General features: G+C 39.7%; 1 long non-coding RNA gene across 1 annotated transcript; it reads left to right on the forward strand.

Annotated features, from left to right (window-relative positions):
* The first annotated feature begins 5,075 nt into the window (after window positions 1-5,075).
* On the forward strand, window positions 5,076-10,197 carry LOC139760527 (uncharacterized). The gene is made up of 3 exons (XR_011715361.1): window positions 5,076-5,156; window positions 5,298-5,419; window positions 9,681-10,197. It is a non-coding gene; the product is annotated as an uncharacterized lncRNA (long non-coding RNA).
* The last annotated feature ends 2,027 nt before the right edge of the window (window positions 10,198-12,224 follow it).

Below are 12,224 nucleotides of genomic sequence, written 5' to 3' on the forward strand. Positions count from 1 at the left end.
TCATGATCTTTAAGCAAATCATCAGAATTGATGATTTCTTCCCTCAGACTACTGACACCATTGTTTATCCACAGAGATAACTTGGTCAGTAAGAAAATTGATTTAAAGAGTTGACCCCTGAGAAGGGAAAGCATGAGAAAAATAAAGTAACTGAATTTTTTTCTTTTTATTCAGAAAGACGAATTTACCTTACGGTTATCATAAATTACTTTCATATCATCATACAAACATATGGAAAGGGTTTTGTGTACCTCATCATATATACGCCTAAGCTTATTTTGAGCAAACAGAATTTAATCAACTTGCATTAAATTATGATAATTTGAAACTGTCATCGTCCTGATAGAACGAGAGGGTGTTGTACCTCAAGATTTGTCAACTTGGAGCTATTGGCACTAGACCTAGTTCCTTTAATAGAGATGTAGCACCTAAATTTTGTATTAAGCCCTTTTTTTTTTTATAATTGGCGCCAAACTTAGCGTTATTTCAATATACGAGGAAATTCAGACAAAAATGAAAATATGTTAATGTGATTTAGAAAGTTTGATCGAAACCTATTAAAATAAGGAAAGTTTCAGTTCCCTTCAGGTTCAGTCAGACTCTCCATGTGACATAACTATCCAAGGGCCATGAAGAACAGTAACCGCTGGTTGTGTGTGTGCAGGCCATTACATTTAACGACCACAACAATGAGCAAGAAAAATAACATTTTAGAGTGATTGAAAGACCCCAGATATGAAAAGCTGTTAAGGAAAGTAGAGGGGATGACATAAAATGTCTTTGCAAGTACTGCCATTGTCCATTGTCTGACAAGCTAAAGAGCCATTCAGAACTCAAAGACAAACCACAAATTTATCACTATTCATTGCAAAACTGTTCATTTCATGTTGTTAATCATCTCGGTGAGCTGTGCAAAGCACGATTTGCAGATAGTAAAGGATGCAAGAGTTTCAATTTGAAGAGGTCGAAGTGTAGTGCAGTTGTGTGCAGTGTGACTGCTCTGCATTTAAGTGACTTGAACAGTGATATAGACAATCAGAAGTTTAGCCTCTTAACTGATGAGAGTAATGGCATTATGGTAACGAAACTATTGGGTTTCACTGTCCGGTTCTATTCTGAGAGTAAGAAGACTGTAGTGAATTTCTTGGACCTTGTTGAGCTGACTGACTGTAATGCTGCCGACAATGCTTCTGTGATGACCTGTTAATAGTAGAATGTATGCTAAACTCAAGTTAGAAGTTCCTCATCTGATCCTGATCAAGTATATGTGTCATTTTCTACAGCTAGCTGTCTCGTGCTGCAGGAGTGTCCCTAGGAACCAGAATTTTATGATCAGAGAGACCTATAATTGGTTCTCCCACTGCTATTCGCCAAGCAAGGTAGACCTATTCTTTGATCAATGATGGTCAAGCTCCATTGAAATTAATACAGCTAAGGCAGCCTTGGTGGCTGTCAATTGTATAAGCAATTCTCAGATTACTGCAGCAGTGGGTTGAACTTACACCTTGAAATGGCAAGAAATGGTGAAAGTTGTTACACAGCTGAGGTCCTGTATGACATGTTTTATGACAAGAAAAACTGTCTTCCTGATATTCTTAAAGCATATTTTTGGAAAAGTTGAGCTTGTAAATGGGAAATTTGATGAGTAGGTATAGGATCTACCCAAACTATTAAGTGGCCTTATTCAACTTATTGATTCCATAATTTCTGTCCTCATCCTAGGGAGAGAATTAAAGGAAGGAGATTCAGTAGAAAACTACTTAGACAACCTTAATTAGGGTACGAATTTGAAAAGGATATTCAAGGAAGAAGCATACAATTTGTGTTGGAATTTGTGATACAGCTTCGTCTACGTTTGCCAGACAATGTCCAAGTGTTACAGTCAATGTTATCACTGAGTGCAAGTGAATACCTGCAACCCATAAAGCCTGGAATACAGGAATTAACAAATGTGTTTATGATAACTAAGAAATTCTCTTACACATTGAGTTCCAATGGAGGAAGCTTCATCATGTATTGTGGAAACAGAACACTACCACCCTAGCGCTCTGATTTGAAATAGCCTCGTTCAGGGATGCAAAAAGCGAAAATACCCTCATTGACCTCTGAGTTGGCTTTGACTGTGCTGACAATGCCGTACTCCAACGCTGATGTACAGCGTATCTTTAGTCATAAGAACATCGTGAATTGGCTTTGACTATGCTGACAATGCCTCACTCTAACGCTGATGTACATCGTATCTTAAGTCATATGAACATCGTGAAGTCAAAGCTGCAAAATAGACTATCAAGCTTAAATCCATTACTATGAAGTATGGACTATGAAGAAATGGAAATCTGTTATTATCATTATAAACCACCTAAGGAAATACTGAAAAACATTGGGTTATTGAAAGCATACGAGTCATCACAACCGCAACCAGGAACCTCACATAGACCACCACAACCCCAGGACATAGAAGAGATATTACGGATTGGGAATTAGCGACATGGAGTAATGGTGAGTTTCTTTTTTATTGTTAAAGCCGCCAGTCGTACCTGTTATCAATAATTTTGCTGTTCGGAAGCAATTACAGGAAATAGAAGTTTACATTTATAAAGTGATAGCATATATGGCAAGAAACAAAATATCAATCATTTGCAGTGGAAGAAATGCTATTATTATGGAGAGAAAATGTATATACGTGTGTGTGTGTGTAAGGAAATAGATCATTGATGTAGAAAAGTAAGGGCGTGCATAATGTATGATATAGGTGGGGGCATCGTGCGTCTGGCAGAAACGTGAATAAAGATATACTGTATTGTTTCATATTTTGGTTTTAGGAAAACAACTATAACTGCAAAAAATTATATATTTTTTTCGAAAAGTTTGCCGTTGGGGGTACACATGATACTCTGGGCCGACCAGTTAATAATTTAAGGGTGTTTTACATTTTCATTCATGTAACTTATTTTTCGATATTAAATAACTGATTCTGTTAACAGTTAAGGTTAATCGTTATTGAAGAGACCCACTCAACTACACAGGCGCCATGCATCTTTGGGTTCGAGAGGCAGAGCTCATAAGTATATAGATATATTAGAATCGAACCCAGTGTGGGGCAGATTACCATATACAGTAATTCAATCCCTTTATGCTGTATGGAAAGGCGTCCGAAAGTACGGTACATATTTACCGTTGGATTCAATCGTGTTTATCTTCTGAACGTTACGATGCATGGCGATATCCAGTGAAACACTCCTAGACCATACAAGTAAGTCATTTTTTTACAACTTCATGAGCTTTCTACATCGATTTATAAACCGATTAAAACTCTATGGCAATCAAACAAGCGCCCGGTGGAGGTTTGTCTCGGGTCGCGTAAGGACATTCGCAAATCATTGTTCACAGTTGGCGCATTTCCTGCTCTAGGTGATATGTTTCGACGAAAGTGGTACTGGTCGTTTCCTCACGCTCTGAGCTATTGTTAGAGTGATTCTATTAATCAGTTTTCCTCATATTCAAGGCCCTATCCACTTTGCGGTAACATAATTGGGAGTAGGTGGTGCTACACCTAAAATCTCTCGTAAAAGTCCATGAAAACATGTCCTTCTAATGGATACATCACCATGAGCAGTTGGTATAGTGTCATTTTACTCCATTATATCCCGCTAATTCAGATCCTTGCCCACCTTTATGGAAATTAAGATTATGAGGATTGTAGGTCAACAAGTCAAAACCTACACTTTTTGACTGATAACCCCTTGCCTCTCTAACGAGATGATTTTATGATTCTTGTTGAATTACCTAAACGGTGGAGGAAATGGTCGCCAGGTGTCATTGCTGTGCTATTATTGATTACAAATGACTGATAAGAACTACTAGGTGCAGTCCAGTCCAAAGCACCCTCTTGTGTCACAGCTGATCTTTCTGAGATGCATAGAGTCTAAAGTCAACCCGAATCAGTGCATAATTTAATATAGGCTTATGATAAGTTTAGGTACACTAAAAGTTTCATGATCAGTGACCAGACAAAAAGAAATTAACGGAAGTGGTGTAACAACATTATTTCTGAAACGATATAAAGGTGCTAATAATAAAAAAAAAAGTAAGATGTTAAAGAATAGCACCACACAACTCGAATAGGAATTTAGTAATATTGATTTGCATATTGGATGGAATTAGAACAGTATACAGGCTTGTTGTTACCACGCAGGAATACTGAAAACGTCACTCGCTAAATGAAAATATTCCCTAGCCTAGGAAAGTGATATATGTGAATGCATGTGACCTGTGAAGCAACAAGTGACCGGATGATGAAAGAAATAGTTCTTGTGAAAATTGGAGTGGCATTACCGAAATTTGTCTTCAATGAATATTTTCTGAACGTCGCCATTTCCTTACAGGCGTGTTGTGATCATCACTATGGCCAGAATATCACCATCATTGGGAGGTGTGCTTGCTAAACACTACAATCAAAGACCCGATTATACTGACCAGCCCTATACACACAGCAGGCGGTGTGAGCCATGGCTTCATGGTAATTAGCCGGTGTCACGTATAATTTACACTCCCCTGGAGTTACACTCTCCATTGTATATTGCATTTTGTGTGTAATATATGTAATATCTTCTCCCCAATTCTTTATGTGTGATATGCCCTCCATGTAGATAATATGCACTTCTCAGTAGGTAATACATAAATAATACGCACTCCCATAATTACAGTTTATGATTCTGTGACTATTGCTTTTATAAGACCTTTGTAGAAACTGGTCTAAAATCGCTTACGTAAGTCTATGTCTGCAACTTTGATGCGTTAAGGCAAAACAGGTCAGCAGCTAACAAGTTACGTACCAACTAGTATCACGCAGTTTGGTTGTTTATTTGGAAGAACATTTGTGGTGGTCGAGTCTCCGCTTCCATACTTATTGTACGGGAGTTTGTATAAGTTTGTATTACAATTAACAACGTCATTAATAAAGAAGGTGATAATATGGTACCTTCTGTGGCTGCTTGGTATTTTTATTTGCCTGATTTGGGACTTTAGAATTTAAACTTGCAACCGTGGGTCACCATCCACAGTTGCTACATAGTATTTTCTTTAGAGTACCAAATCATTCCTTGGTGTGTGACTGGGCATGCGAACCTGTCTCCCTTCCCGTATTTCCTATAGAGGTAAGTAACAGGGTTTGTTTTTTTTTGTGAAGTGGGTGGTGCCAGTTTTTTCTTGATCGGTAGTGATATTTTGTAATCTGAAAATGAAGTCAACTGAAGTATCAACAAGGACAGGTACTGTTTAATCAATTTTTTTTTCAGTCATTCTGGTGGTTTCAAGGCTAAAGAAGATTACCAGCTTTCACTGTTGATGTAGAACGTACTCCATAGACAATGCCAAGTTTTACTATAATAGAAAACAGTGGAATAGTGATCCAACAGAGGTAAGTGCAATTCTTCGATTATTTATGCGGCCGAGGAGACGTTTTATATCTTAAATGTAACAACGTTTAATACTGGTTAAGTATGTTGATTAGCAGGTGTATGATGTATACTAAATGATAACATTTTTGTTTATAGTTTATCATAACTGTCTATGGTGACAGGTACGCGTTTGTTATTGTAATAGCTTTTGCTGTCACACTGGTCCTTTTTCTTGTACATTTTCCCTTAGGAACTCGTTTCTGGCGCAGTGAAGGACGAGTCGGCGGGTGTTTTTTTTTTTTTTGCGACCGAAACACATAGTTCGCCGTGCGCGTCTTTCGCAAACACCACAAAGTCAAGAGACCTTTAGGATTATTTTTGATAAAAGTAATGATAATCCTCAAATGACTATTTCTTTGATGAACACCATAAAAAATCTAAAAACTAGGAAATGAAAGATATGACAATATGGACATGCATTATATATTCGACACATTTCCTCTGCCGACTTCTGAAACACCTTGCATAATGAATGGATTGTTAATTGTTACCCATATATATATATATATATATATATATATATATATATATATATATATATATATATATATATATATAAGGGGGCCAGGTGAGGATATTCCCTCAAAGGCCAGTTCTCTGTTCTTAACGCTACCTCGTAAACGCGGGAAATGGCGAATAGTTTGAAAAGAAAAAAAAAAAAAAAAATATATATATATATATATATATATATATATATATATATATATATATACACACATATATATTGGTAATGGAATGATAGATATGTTATTAGGTAATTTTACAATAGCTGTAATATAATTCTATCCATTTACATGTAATTCTTATTGTGTATTTATTGACGCGAAAATACACTTTTCGTATCGCAAAAGGTTTTTGTTGGTAATGCTTGTGTTTGAAAATATTTACTCGAGCCCCGGCAGTATGTTTTGGCACCGTATGCACCCTTCTCTCAAGGGCCCTTTTGTTTGTGTTGAGGTTTATGGTGAGTGGTCACGGTGGTGGGTAAATAGCGAGGTTGGTGGTACTTGCTAGTATTATGGTTGTGTTGGGAGTGTATGGGAGTAGGTCCATACTCATAGGTATAGTGATGTAAATGACTATCATCTATACCTGGGACTCCGGTGAGGCGTGTGGACGCGTGTTCGTAGTGTTGGCTCTGGTTATGTTGATTTGTTTTTTTTTTTTAGCGATGAGCTGGGTGTATGTGGATGCTCGCTGAGGTTTGTGGCTATTTTGAGGACTTTTCATTAAGCTTTATGGCAGCGAGTACATGTTTGGTTTACATGTTAAGACATATAGTGGTTTGAATGTTTAGACTTACAGCTTAGTGGTAAGGCTCGTAACTACGTGGTTTTTTTCTTTTCTTTCTAAACGTGTTTGGTGAGGATTTACGATATGCGAGGAACTCAGTGAGCATGTTTTTGTTTGTAGCTGTTGATTTCTTTAGTTTAGCGACTTTACAAGAATTGAAACACACTGTGTCGAGGTTGTTGCTGGGAATTATGTCACTGGCTGTTACACTTAACCACGCGTCTCATCTTCAGCTGCAGCTTGAGCGCCGCGTACCACACAACCCCATAAGGTTAGGTAACGGTTTTAAAGTTGAAATCAAGTGTCGGTCTGGTATTTGTTTATACTGTCGTGGACAGGGAGTATCTAAGCTACGCCATAGCTCAAAGGGTGATTCGTTCTTCCCTACCTAATTCAAGTTGAACTTTGCTTTTTCTTCAAGCTGCTAAGTTCACACTCACCTTTCTCATCCAGTTGCATAACACTCACTATTTCAGTCTAAGTGCGATTTTTCCAAATCAGGTTTTTCCACTTCAGATTAATTGTATAAAGTCATCCTTCACTTACCCAGACCTTTATTCCGGTCATTGCTTCCCATACTTGGCCAAATCCTTTCAACTTTGAAGGCTACGTCTTTACCATCCTCTTGCGTTCTTCCCGCTTCAATCTCGTATAGTTTTACCCATCAGAGTATCAGATTCAAGGGCCTCTAATCCACCATTACATTCTTATGTCCTCATAGTTCATGCTGTTTGTTGTACCACAATCCTGGGTAACGTGTTAACATATATCTGGCTCTCGAAATATTCATGACAATAGACAGCTGTTTCTTTCTTGTGTCAGTATCTTGTGACGTCTCCGACACGCATTCATTCTCAAGAAAGAAGTTACAGTGTTGAAAGCAGCCACGTCACTATTTTTCCTGTGTTTATGATAGAAAACTCATCTTTTGCCGGGTTAATTTACAATTTGTACGCACATACATCTGCCTGTTCATTCATCTGTTTACACACACACAAACAAACAAACAAACAATGAGAACAGCGTTCAGGTACATGGACACACACACACACACACACACACACACACACACACAAACAAACAAACAAACAAACAAACAAACAAACAAATAAACTAACTAACTAACTTACTGACTAACAAGCAGCAAACATTGAGAACAGCGTTCAAATACATGGATAAGGAAACAGTACTTAGCTGTTCATATCCTGCATAAGGCCAAGAGTAGAATATGATTCTCAAGTTTGGTGGTCATCACATCTAAGAAGCAAGGAGAGCTAATAGAGCAGGTCCAGAGGAGAGCAACAAACATTGTACGAGAATTAGGAAAGTTAAGTTACAAGGAAAGGCTAAAGATTTTAAAGCTGCCCACTTTGGAAGAGAAAGTGAGGGGTAACCTGGTCAAAACCTTTGAAGGAATAGTAGTCAAGCAATAATATGGATGCGAGGCATGGGCTATGGGTGAGGCTTTGTGGAGGAGGGTGGATGTGTTGCAAATGAAATGTTTGAGGATAATATGTGGCGTGAGGTAGTTTGATCGAGTAAATGATGAAAGGGTAAGAGAGATGTGTGGTACCGAAAAGAGTGTGGTTGAGAGAGCGGAAGAGGATGTATTGAAATGTTTTGGACGAATGGAGAGCTCTAATGAGGAAAGGTTGATAAAGAGGATACATGTCTCAGAAGTGGAGGGAACAAGGAAAACGGAGAGACCAAATTAGAGTTGGAAGGATGGAGTGAAAAAAAAAAAGCAATCGAGGCCTGAGCATGCTGGATGGTGAAACACGCGCACGTGCCACCCTGTAAACCTCATCGCTTCAGACAAAAGTTCACATCTAAGCCGGGCGTTAATTGAAATACAAAGGGTTAATGGGGATAGAAAGAAGAGGAAGAATTTATGGATTTGGAGGAAGTGGAAGACCTGAGATTTTGAAAACGTCCAGGATGTAGCTGTTGGGAAAGGCTCCTGATTTCCTTCTCGTCAGGTTCTCTCTCTGAGACGCATGTCAGCATGAGGAAGCTGCTGTCTTAGATGCCTCAGGTGGCGTCTTTTCCCTAGACGTCTCGACTACCGTTTTCTTCAGTCACTCCGCCACTTCCTCTTGCTTTCATTCACGTTTCCAGTACCTTTCGATTCATTCACCCGTACCCCCGTGTCATTCACGTGTCCCCCATGTCATTTACGTGTCCCCATGTCATTCACATCTCCCTCAGTCATTTACCTCAGTCACGCCTCCGCCATTGGTCTCAGAGCCGCCTGCCTCGGTTGCGTCAGTCGTTTTTGTTCTCACACCCGCACTATTGCCTTCCTGAGTGATGCCTTTGCTATTTCCCCCCTCAGTTAAGCATCCTCCGCCATCTGCCTCAGTGTCGCCTACACTATTTTATAATTAACGCCGCTCGCACGATCGTATCAGCGGCGCTCTTCTGACCCACATCTCAGTGTCAAATTCAGAGACTCGGGAGCAATTTACCCCCAAGTATTCGCTGAATGCTCCAGATTTAGCCTCGTGGGACTGGAGTCTTGCTGAGAGTTGCCCATATTTTTTTTTTTTTTTCTCTTGTACCGTCATAATGATTGGCTTTCTCTTTGACTTCACCAGCCGTTTTCTTTTGACTTACGACCTGTTTGATTTTTTTTCATTCACGTCTTATATTGTGCTTGTGTTTTTTTTTCCCCTTCAGATCTGTTATATTTTTCACTGTTGACTCTGCATGCTGAGTTGAGCTTACTTTGGTCAATAGCTGAGATACAGTCCCGCTTATTCCGGGCATTAGATTAAATACATTAACATTCGGCTGTTCTTAAAGTTTAATGTTCACGCGGTGATATTTTGCTTTCTCGTATGCCTCTGTTTATTTGTGTTTATTGGTTGTTGTCATAAGGCAAGTACCTCAAGGTTTATAGCTCTCGATGCTCTTATTACCCAACAGATGACGACACCACAGATATTATACCTCCTGCGGACAGTGAACACTGCTCTCAGGAATTTTTGGCTGCACGGCTCATTGGAAATTAACACTCTCCCCCCACACTACCTTCCTGCTCTTGACAAAACTTCCCTCCCGCCTTCCGAGTCATCAGGAACTGAACGTACTGTACACCGTCTCTTTAAATTATACGTGGAATACGACTGCTGAATATCATTTGAGTTAATCCATGGGCGAAGGCATTTCTCATAGCCCTTGTGGGAGTTTTTCCTGTCCAATTGTAGAGAGTTTGTCGTTCTTAAGGTGTTTCCGAACACAAGAAATGCCGAAGTATTGTTCCCAGATCAGACACTCTCCCGTTGCTAGGCAGAACTAACCACTGCTGTTCAACGTAAACAAATATAACTAATGCGTGTATGACGCCAGGCTGTGGAAACTTCCTGTGGTCCATTGTTTATTTTTGTAGGATTATGAGGTCCAAACTGTTAATTAGACTACAAATGAAGCGTAGTTACTGACCAAAAATAGATATTGTCAACAGTGCATGAGATTGCGTGATAGTTACATCTTTCATTAAAACTTGCATATAAATGTTTACTGTTTTTTCTTGTAAAGTACTGTAATATACACCGTCAGACTCACACGATCTGAAAGTCAGGGAGGGAATAATGGTAAGTCTTGCAAGACCAACACATCCCTCATGGTTGGGTGCGCGCGTTGTGAGATGGCAACAATAGGGCCTTGTGTTGCCGCACGGGATCGCTTATATCGCGTTACTCCCGCTGCATCACCAGTGACTCAACCACATCATCGAAAATGTTATGGCTGGCCTTAGCTTTGACCACGGCCACTCAGTTCTTGAGCTAGTTTGAAAATACAAGAATACGTGCCCGAAATCACTGTTTAGCCATATCGTTTTACATAGTCCGTTTTTATATCTTGAGCGGCCTCCAAATTCACCTGGTAACAAAACTAGAAGTAGAATTATGTAAGAAGTTACTCAGAATGTATAAACTGATTTTACATTAATCATGCGTGGCGACAGGTTTCTAAAGTGTTTACAGTATGCGTACGAAAATCATTTGCCCCGCCAGATCCCGACAAATGATGGGAGCGCAGTTATTCACACAAGTGTGGCCGTGAGTACGTAATTTCATAGTTTACTAGTAAAATATATACATAAGTGTTTTCTGGTTTAACGTTCAGAGTCCATCGCTCAGGTTGAACCAGTAGATACAGCAACATGGGCTACGTTGGTTAAAAATAGCCGTTGTCGTTTATCTTTTAAATCTCTCTCTCTCTCTCTCTCTCTCTCTCTCTCTCTCTCTCTCTCTCTCTCTCTCTCTCTCTCTCTCTCTCTCTCTCTCTCCATATGAAGCGATCAGGGAAACCACGGACAGGTCTGAGGGGCTTGGCTGTGGGTAGGGATCTCTGGTTCTGGTGCATTATACACAACAGCTACCGCATACGTGAGCAAATGAAGTCTTTCTTCGCTTCTACACGCTAGATCGCTACGCGGAAAGCGGCAAGAATTTATATAGATATTTTTTTCATGTGACTTTGAAGAATGTATGTGAGAAATACATAGAAAAGCAAATGGATTCGTATGTAGCATTTATGGATCTGGAGAAGGCATACGATAGAGTTGATAGAGATGCTCTGTGGAAGGTATTAAGAGTATATGGTGTGGAAGGCAAGTTGTTAGAAGCAGTGAAAAGTTTTTATTAAGATTGTAAGGCATGTGTACGAGTAGGAAGAGAGGAAAGTGATTGGTCGGATTGCGGCAGGGGTGCGTGATGTCTCCTTGGTTGTTTAATTTGTTTATGGATGGGGTTGTTAGGGAGGTGAATGCAAGAGTTTTGGAGATAGGGGCAAACATGCAGTCTGTTGTGGATGAGAGGGCTTGGGAAGTGAGTCAGTTGTTGTTCGCTGATGATACAACGCTGGTGGCTAATTCGGGTGAGAAACTGCAGAAGCTGGTGACTTGAGTTTGGTAAAGTGTGTGAAAGAAGAAAGCTGAGAGTAAATGGTCACATGGTCCATGGTCATATGGAGAGAATGAGTGAGGAAAGATTGACAAAGAGGATATATGTGTCAAAGGTGGCGTAAACCATGGAAAGCTCTGTGGGGCCTGGATGTGGAGAGGGAGCTGTGGTTTCGGTACATTATACATGACAGCTAGAGACTGAGTGTGAACGAATGTGGCCTTTGCTGTCTTTTCCTAGTGCTACCTCGCTCGCGCGCGGGAGCAGCGGGGTGCCATTTCATGTGTGGCGGGGTGGCGACAGGAATGGATAAGGCAGCAAGTATGAATATGTGCATGTGTATATATGTATATGACTGTGCATGTATATTTATGTATATGTTGAGTTGTATAGGTATGTGTATGTGCGTGCGTGGACGTTTATGTATATACATGTGTATGTGTGTGTGTGTTGGGCCATTCTCTCGTCAGTTTACTTGGGCTACCTCGCTGACGCCGGAGACGGCGACCAAGTATGATTATGATAATATATATATATATATATATATATATATATATATATA

This window comes from Panulirus ornatus, chromosome 37 (assembly GCF_036320965.1).
Source record: "Panulirus ornatus isolate Po-2019 chromosome 37, ASM3632096v1, whole genome shotgun sequence".
Taxonomy (NCBI): domain Eukaryota; kingdom Metazoa; phylum Arthropoda; class Malacostraca; order Decapoda; family Palinuridae; genus Panulirus; species Panulirus ornatus.